This window comes from Hemicordylus capensis, chromosome 9 (genome assembly GCF_027244095.1).
Source record: "Hemicordylus capensis ecotype Gifberg chromosome 9, rHemCap1.1.pri, whole genome shotgun sequence".
NCBI lineage: Eukaryota > Metazoa > Chordata > Lepidosauria > Squamata > Cordylidae > Hemicordylus > Hemicordylus capensis.
The window spans coordinates 15,011,531-15,018,975 of record NC_069665.1 but is presented as its reverse complement, the minus strand read 5'-3'; the positions used below and the strand labels follow the sequence as shown (position 1 = coordinate 15,018,975).

Genomic DNA, 7,445 nt, shown 5'->3' with positions numbered 1-7,445 from the left:
AGCTCTGCTTTTGGAAGCTCAGGTGGAGTCGGTGCTAGTGCGCCAGCTGCATCCCTTTCTTGAGAAGGCAGCTCTGGCCGCTGTTACCCATGCCTTAGTCACATCATGGCTGGATTACTGTAACACGCTCTATGTGGGGCTGCCCTTGAAGAATATCCAGAAACTGCAGCTAGTGCAAAATGCAGCAGCTAGGGTTTTATCTGGAGCTGCCCGGTGGGATCACATCACACCCATTTTGAAAGAGCTGCACTGGCTACCAGTTTGTTTCCGGGTCCAATTCAAGGTGCTGGTTTTGACCTTTAAAGCCCTTAATGGTTTAGGCCCAGGGTACCTGAGGGACTGCCTACTCCCAAGGGTTTCTGCCCTCTTGACGAGGTCATCTGAGTGGGCTCTGCTCTGGTTGCCGACAATGAGGGAGGCTCAGGTGTCGTGCATGCGGGACAGGGCCTTCTCTGTTGTGGCCCCCAGACTCTGGAATGCTCTCCCGGTGGCCATTCGCTCCTCAGTCTCCATCACAGCTTTTAGAAAGCATGTTAAATGGTGGCTTTTTACCCAGGCTTTTATATGATTGTCTCTACTGCTGCTCTTTGAATTTTGGACTGTTTTTATGCTTGTATTTTAAATTTCTATTCAGATTTGTTCTATATTTTTAGCTTAATATTATAATTGTGTCTTTTTTACAATCTTGTTTATAAATTCTGCTGTAAACCGCCTTGGGATTGTTTTATTGAAAGGTGGTATATAGATTTAACAATAAATAAAATAAAATAAAATTTACTGTTAGGATTATTTTAATGCATTTTAGCATATTTTAACGTGTCAACCATCGGGATAAGTTTTTATGAAAGGCAATATAGGAACCAATAGATGGAGAGATAACATGAGAACCTCCTTCATCCAATTGATTGTACATGTGACTGGCAGCAACATGTATAAATTTGGCAAATAAATAAATAGTAATAAATAAAACCAGATGAGAGAGGCTGGGAATATATCTTGTTTGTCTCTCCTGGATGGTCCTTTTCCTCCTCTTTACATATCACCACTTTCTTCCTTGCAATAACCAAAAAGATAAATCAAAACCCACACTTTTTGACCAAAATGCTCAGATCAGAAGGCGGCATGCAGATTGGGTATATTCATGCAAATGTCTTTGATTTGCATAATGTATTCCATCCCTTGACTTTGGAATGTTTATTTTATTTCATTTTGGCTCTGAATCTTTCCCCCTCCTCCTCCTTGGTCTAATCTGGCTTGTGCTGAGGTTATTGGGGAAAACTCATTTTGAATTTCAGCGGCAATGGCATCAGAGGCTTCAGATGCCGTCTGCTTTCAATAAAGGCACAAATATTCAGGCAGCCTTTATATGTGAAAACCGTTTAGGGAACCATCACAGAATCCCTACAAGTATTCCGAAACTCTAATAGAACAACTCCTATGAAAACAAATTTCTTCTCTCTTTCCCTGAAGATAAAATACATCTACAAACTGCTTTTCAGACACATTCCTTCCTCCCCCAGTGAACTCTCATTGAAAGAATAACCATCTGGACCTCCCATATCTGTTTACATCTATATACGCAAGAATCTTCTGTTCCCCTTCCCCCATCCCTTCTTCGCCCAAATATTATCCTCACGCTCAAAGGAGACTGTATCCAGGATATCTAGAAATCTGAGTGGTCACCATCATGTTGCACACCACAGCATGGAACTGGGATTTCAGTCAGCATCATCAGAATCTCCATTTCATTTTAGCGTGCATGTTTCTAGCTCCCAGGGTAATAGAGAAAACGGTGACAGTATATGGTGAGAGGCTGTTGCTGAAGTCCCAGATGCAAAAGAGGAATAAGCAATTTTCCAAATTCTATTCCTGTATTATTCCTTTGTTCTGATCTGCATTTTTGTCCTCCTGAATTCCAGTTTAAGAAAGAGAGTGTCTAAAATTTAATTCTAGAATAAAAGTATACATGTGAAGTTTGCCTCTGCTTTCAGTAAGTTCGTTTGCACATGTGCATAGCTAAAACATTACCCGCCCCACAAAAGCCATCCTCTTGTGAACATAGATACAAGATGGTTCTTGTGAGCAGAGATACAACATAGATACAAGACACTTTTTAGTGCAGTGTTTACTAATGTGTATACATTAATTCTTGCACAATAACATACCACACAAATACAACCTATGTTTCTATGTATTCTATCAAATATGTTTCCTATGTTTCTGTGTATTGTAAGATATTCCCATTAGGGGATGGGGCCGCTCTGGGAACAGCATCTGCATACAGAAGGTTCCATGTTCCCTCCCTGGCAGCATCTCCAAGATAGGGCTGAGAAAGACTCCTGCCTGTAACCTTGGAGAAGCCGTTGCCAGTCTGGGTAGAGAATACTGAGCTAGATGGACCTATGGTCTGACTCAGTATATGGCAGCTTCCTATGTTTCCTATGTTTCTAACCCTTAATACAACCCTCTGTGCAATCACAAGGCAAAAACCGGGCAAAAATGAATCCTGATGTGAACATTTGTATGATATGAAAAAATATTTTCTTCTTAATCCACATTTTACTACAGCACCTATGCACTCCTCCAGATTGGGTAAAACACTGCATAAATAAAGTACTGCACAGTTATGCCTTGCTGCAGAATTTTAGATTTCCAAGAGCATCACTAAAAATGGATCCCATGGGGATTACTAGTGCCTGAAAAGACCTGTCCCGTGGGGAAAGCTCACTTCCTTTCCCCTCTGCCCACTTTCCAGCATTAGTTGCAGTCTTTCCCCTGCCAGAGAATTCTAGATGTACGTTTTCCCCACCCCAAATTCAGACAAGACGCCCCACAATGTGAAATCACTGCATGAATGCCTGTATATTGGCCACCTCAAGGAAGAAGAGCTCCTGCAAATAGGCAGTTTTCATTTATTGCTGTCCAGAGTCCTTGAGGAGAACTGAGGTCCAAATGCAATAGGCCTCGGGCAGGAGATTTTCGGGCCCCTTTGGCCCCTGCTTTTCCCAAAGGGGCAAAGAAGGGGAGGGAGGTTCATACAAGGGAGACAGCATTTGGCAACTTGCCCCAGGCACACAGACTGTAAGCCACCACTGATCAGATGAGCACCACCTTGGTTGTTTGAAGAAGTCACTTAAGGAGCTGCCTCCCTTTTTCCCCCTCAGATCCACCAACGACTTATCCAACAACAAAAACAAATATTTATATACCGCTTTTCATACAACGTCTCCAAAGCGGTTTACATAGATAAATAAAAAATAAATAAATGAGATGGATCCCTGTCCCCAAAGGGCAGGGATCTAAAAAGAAATGTCAGATAGACACCCGCAACAGTCACCGGAGGGACGGAGAGGGCCAGTTACTCTCCCTCCTACTAAATAAAGAGAATCAGCATGTTAAAAAGGTGCCTCTTTTTTTAAACACTTATATCCCACTCTTCCTCTGAGGAGCTCAGAGTGGTGTACATGGTTATTTTTATCCTCACAACAACCCTAACCAACCTACCCTGTGAGGTAGGTTAGGCTGAGAGATACATGACTGGCCCAGAGTCACCCAGTGAGTTTCATGGTTGAATGAGGATTTGAACTCAGGTCTTCCCAGTACTAGTCCAACACTCTAACCACTATGCTATGCTGGCTCTCTTGGCCTAATTAGCAGGGGATCCAGTATGAAGGCCCCTTTGCCAATCTGTTTTTATTGATTTCTATTTTATTTATCACATTGATCAAACCTCTGGGCGGTTCACAGATTAAAACACAGCAACCATTAAAACCTTAAGTCACATACACATACAACAATTTACATCAAGCATCAATATAACTTTAAAGCATCTAAATAATTATTTCTCTTAGCCGCCCAGCGTGGGGATGAGTGTCTTTGGGGCGGAACTCTCGGGCGGAACTCTCGTGACACACTGCGAGAATTCCCGGCAAAGAGGGGAGAAAGGATGGAGAAATTGGGCCCGATGGGGAAGGAACTGCAAGAGGGAAGCGGCAGGTCCGGACACAATGGGAAGGCGGCGGCCCTGGCCGTGGTGGCGAGGCGGCGGCGGTTTCGGGCCCCACCACAGTGTTGAGGTGGCGACGGGGTGAGGAGGCAGCTGCGCTGCCAGGAAGAGGAGACGGCCCAGGAGGGGACGGGCCGCCTTTAGCAATAGCAATAGCACTTACATTTATATACCGCTCTATAGCCAGAGCTCTCTAAGCGGTTTACAATGATTTTAGCATATTGCCCCCAACATTCTGGGTACTCATTTTACCGACCTCGGAAGGATGGAAGGCTGAGTCAACCTTGAGCCCCTGGTCAGGATCGAACTTGTAACCTTCTGGTTACAGGGCGGCAGTTTTACCACTGCGCCACCAGGGGCTCTCCTTTAGGCCAGAAACCACAGGCGGGGAGCGGGGGGAAGGACCAGCCCAGGTGGGAAACACCGGCCCCAAATACCACTAGATGTTCTGTGCGGGGTCAGCTAGTTATCAACTGAAAGCCTGATAAAACAGGTATGCTTTCAAGAGCCACGATAAACAGCCAGAGATGGGGAGGTTCTGATTTCATTGGGAACATGTTCCAGAGCCCTCCTGGGGCAATCCTAGAGAAGGCCTCCTTTTGGGTTATCCTCAAACAAGCTGGTGTTAACTGTAAGCAGACCTCCCGCAATGATCTTAATAGGCAGGAGGGTTCATGAAGCAGAAGGCCATCCCTTAAATACCATGGGCCCCAACCATTCAGGGATTGATAGGTAATAACCAGCACTTTGTGTTTTGCCTGGAAATTTATCGGCAGCCAATGCCGTTCTTTTAAAACAGGAGTAATGTGATCTCCCAGCCCAGGGACCAGCCTGGCTGCTGCATTCTGCACTTTGGACAAAACTGTTGCAGTTTCTGCACTTTGTACAAAAGCAGCCCAGCGTAGAATATGTTCTTGCAAGGTTCCTAAGCATCTTTCCCTGCTCTTAATCTGATAACCTCTTTGCCTTCCCCTGTCCCATTCACAAGGGACCTGTTGTGATGAGAGCAACTGATCACATATCTGTACAGGTGTGAATGGTAGGGGGTGGCATCCCATACATACTTTTGATAGCATCAGCTCCCAGAGATGAAGGTAGCATAGATCCAAACTCTATAATCAGCAGCTCCCCCTGCAGCATCTAGACAAGTCATTTCCGCGCTGTGCCACCTAATAGAGCAGTGGGGAAATGACTTGACTAGCAAGCCAGAGGTTGCTGGTTCGAATCCCCGCTGGTATGTTTCCCAGACTATGGGGGAAACCGATATTGGGCAGCAGCAATATAGGAAGATGCTGAAAGGCATCATCTCACACTGGGTGGGAGATGGCAACAGTAAACCCCTCCTGTATTCTACCAAAGACAGCCACAGGGCTCTGTGGTCACCAGTAGTCGACACCGACTCGACAGCACAGTTTACCTTTACCCAACATACAGAGCATAAGAACATCCCTGCTGGATCAGGCCCAAGGCCCATCTAGTCCAGCATCCTGTTTGCCACAGCAGCCCACCAGATGCCTCTGAGAAGCCTGCAGGCAAGAGGTGAGGGCAGACCCTCAGACCTTTAGGAACATAGGAACATAGGAAGCTGCCATATACTGAGTCAGACCATAGGTCCATCTAGCCCAATATTGTCTACACAGACTGGCAGCGGCTTCTCCAAGTCTGCGGGCAGGAGTCTCTCTCAGCCCTGTTTTGGAGATGCCAGGGAGGGAACTTGAAACCATCTGCTCTTCCCAGAGCGGCTCCATCCCCTGAGGGGAATATCTTTCAGTGCTCACACATGAAGTCTCCCATTCATATGCAACCAGGGTGGACCATGCTTAGCTAAGGGGACAAGTCATGCTTGCTACCACAAGACTAGCTCTCCTCTCACATCTTGCTTCTGAGGCTGGAGGTGGTCTACAGCCATCACACTTCAGGTGGAGGAATCCCATGCATGAATGCCACCTAATCATGCACAGAGTATTACCTGCACATAGAAAACTAGCATGTCAGGGAGATGGCTGTAGCTTGCAGAATGCTTGCTTTGAAAGGCAAGAGAGTTGGTTTTTGGTCCACGAGGACTGAACCCAAAGGTCCCCCCCACCTGCAATCGGAAGTAGTACCGTCCAGGAACAGAATGCACTAAGTGAGACTGATGAAGGTGTGTTTGGTCTTTTTGTCTTCAAGCCACCCAACGTGGTATCAGTGTGGGGAAGATTCGGCATCCTCCGGCTTGCTCCTTTCCTATTTCCATTTCTTCCTAGGGGAAGAGCTAGGGTGGTTGATCACCCCTGGGCTGCTACTCTGCAACGCAGTGGCCGGTCTAATTACTGCTGAATTTAACATCTTAGGTTTGAGGGTCAGGGCAGAAAGGTCACAGCAGCATCCTCATGCAGAGCAGCCAATCTGGCACTTCCATTCTTTCCTTTTTGAATGATGTATGGAAAGATCAGCAATTCCATTTTTATTTGTGGGGGATGTGGCATTCTCAGGGATATGTCCATGTTTAAGCACCTCACCCCCCCCCCCACCCTGGAAGGTTCCCCCCAGCAATTTGCTGGGAGGACAACATCCCGACCCACCTCCACTAAACCTAAGAAGCAGTAGGCAGATGCATCAGGATGACTCTGCAGGCTGGCTGGCTGACGAGGGTGGTGATACTTCTGAGCACGTGCAGATTGCCTGCACCTCTTCAGCCCATCCGGGGCTGGGGCAGACAAGGAGGCTTCTCAAGAAGATGCTTGCACCCCTGGACCTTTGTCCATCTGCGTGGTAGGCCCAAGATGTCCTGCTCCGCTCCTCTGATTCCATGAGCTCCACTGTCCTTGCTTCCCCTGCATGGCTTCTCTCCTTCAGACAAGGTGGTGGCATATCCTAAAAGCCAGCACTGGCTCAAGGAAGGAAGGAAGGAAGAAGGAAGGAAGGAAGGAGTGTGGAAATGGAAGGGGAGCCTCAGAAGCCTCCCCACTTCTTCTTGCCAGAAGAGGACAAGCCAGAGAGCTTCCAGCTTCTCCTCCTTTCATCCCGCTTGCCTCCTCCCCCTCCCCCTCCCCCCTCTCCTCTCTCCCTCTCCCCCCTTTTCTCTCTCCTGTTTCTAATTCCTTCCACTAGCTCGAAGCCTCATTCAGCAGCCGTTCTCAGTGGAGTGGAATAGGCTGGAGATGCCGCCGCCGCTGCTGCGTCGTTAGTTGTGAATGGGACTTGTCTGCTCGCCCTCCTCCAGAGGTGACCCAGGGAGAAGCAGCAGCTGGACTCCCAGGTAAGAGCTGGCCGCCCCTCGGTCTCCCAATGCGCCCCCCCCCCCCCGCCGCCCAGATGTGGGGTTTCTCCTCTATCTGCTGCTTTGGTAAAGGATGCTCTGGGGGATGTTGTTGGGGAAGGTTGGAGATTGGGGGGGGATAAGATTTGGGAAGTGAGACTGATGGGAAAGGGCGATTTGGTGGGGAAGCGTGGGGTC

General features: G+C 47.5%; 1 protein-coding gene across 2 annotated transcripts in view; it reads left to right on the top strand.

The window, feature by feature from the left end:
- Nucleotides 1-7,074: 7,074 nt before the first annotated feature.
- Nucleotides 7,075-7,445, top strand: part of LOC128334384 (cadherin-11) — a 173,434-nt gene continuing 173,063 nt past the window's right edge. The window contains exon 1 of one of the 2 annotated variants that reach the window (XM_053271162.1): nucleotides 7,075-7,247. The gene's annotated coding sequence lies outside the window, so the exon portion shown is untranslated. The remainder of the gene's footprint in view (nucleotides 7,248-7,445) is intronic. The other variant, XM_053271160.1, reaches the window with a different exon arrangement.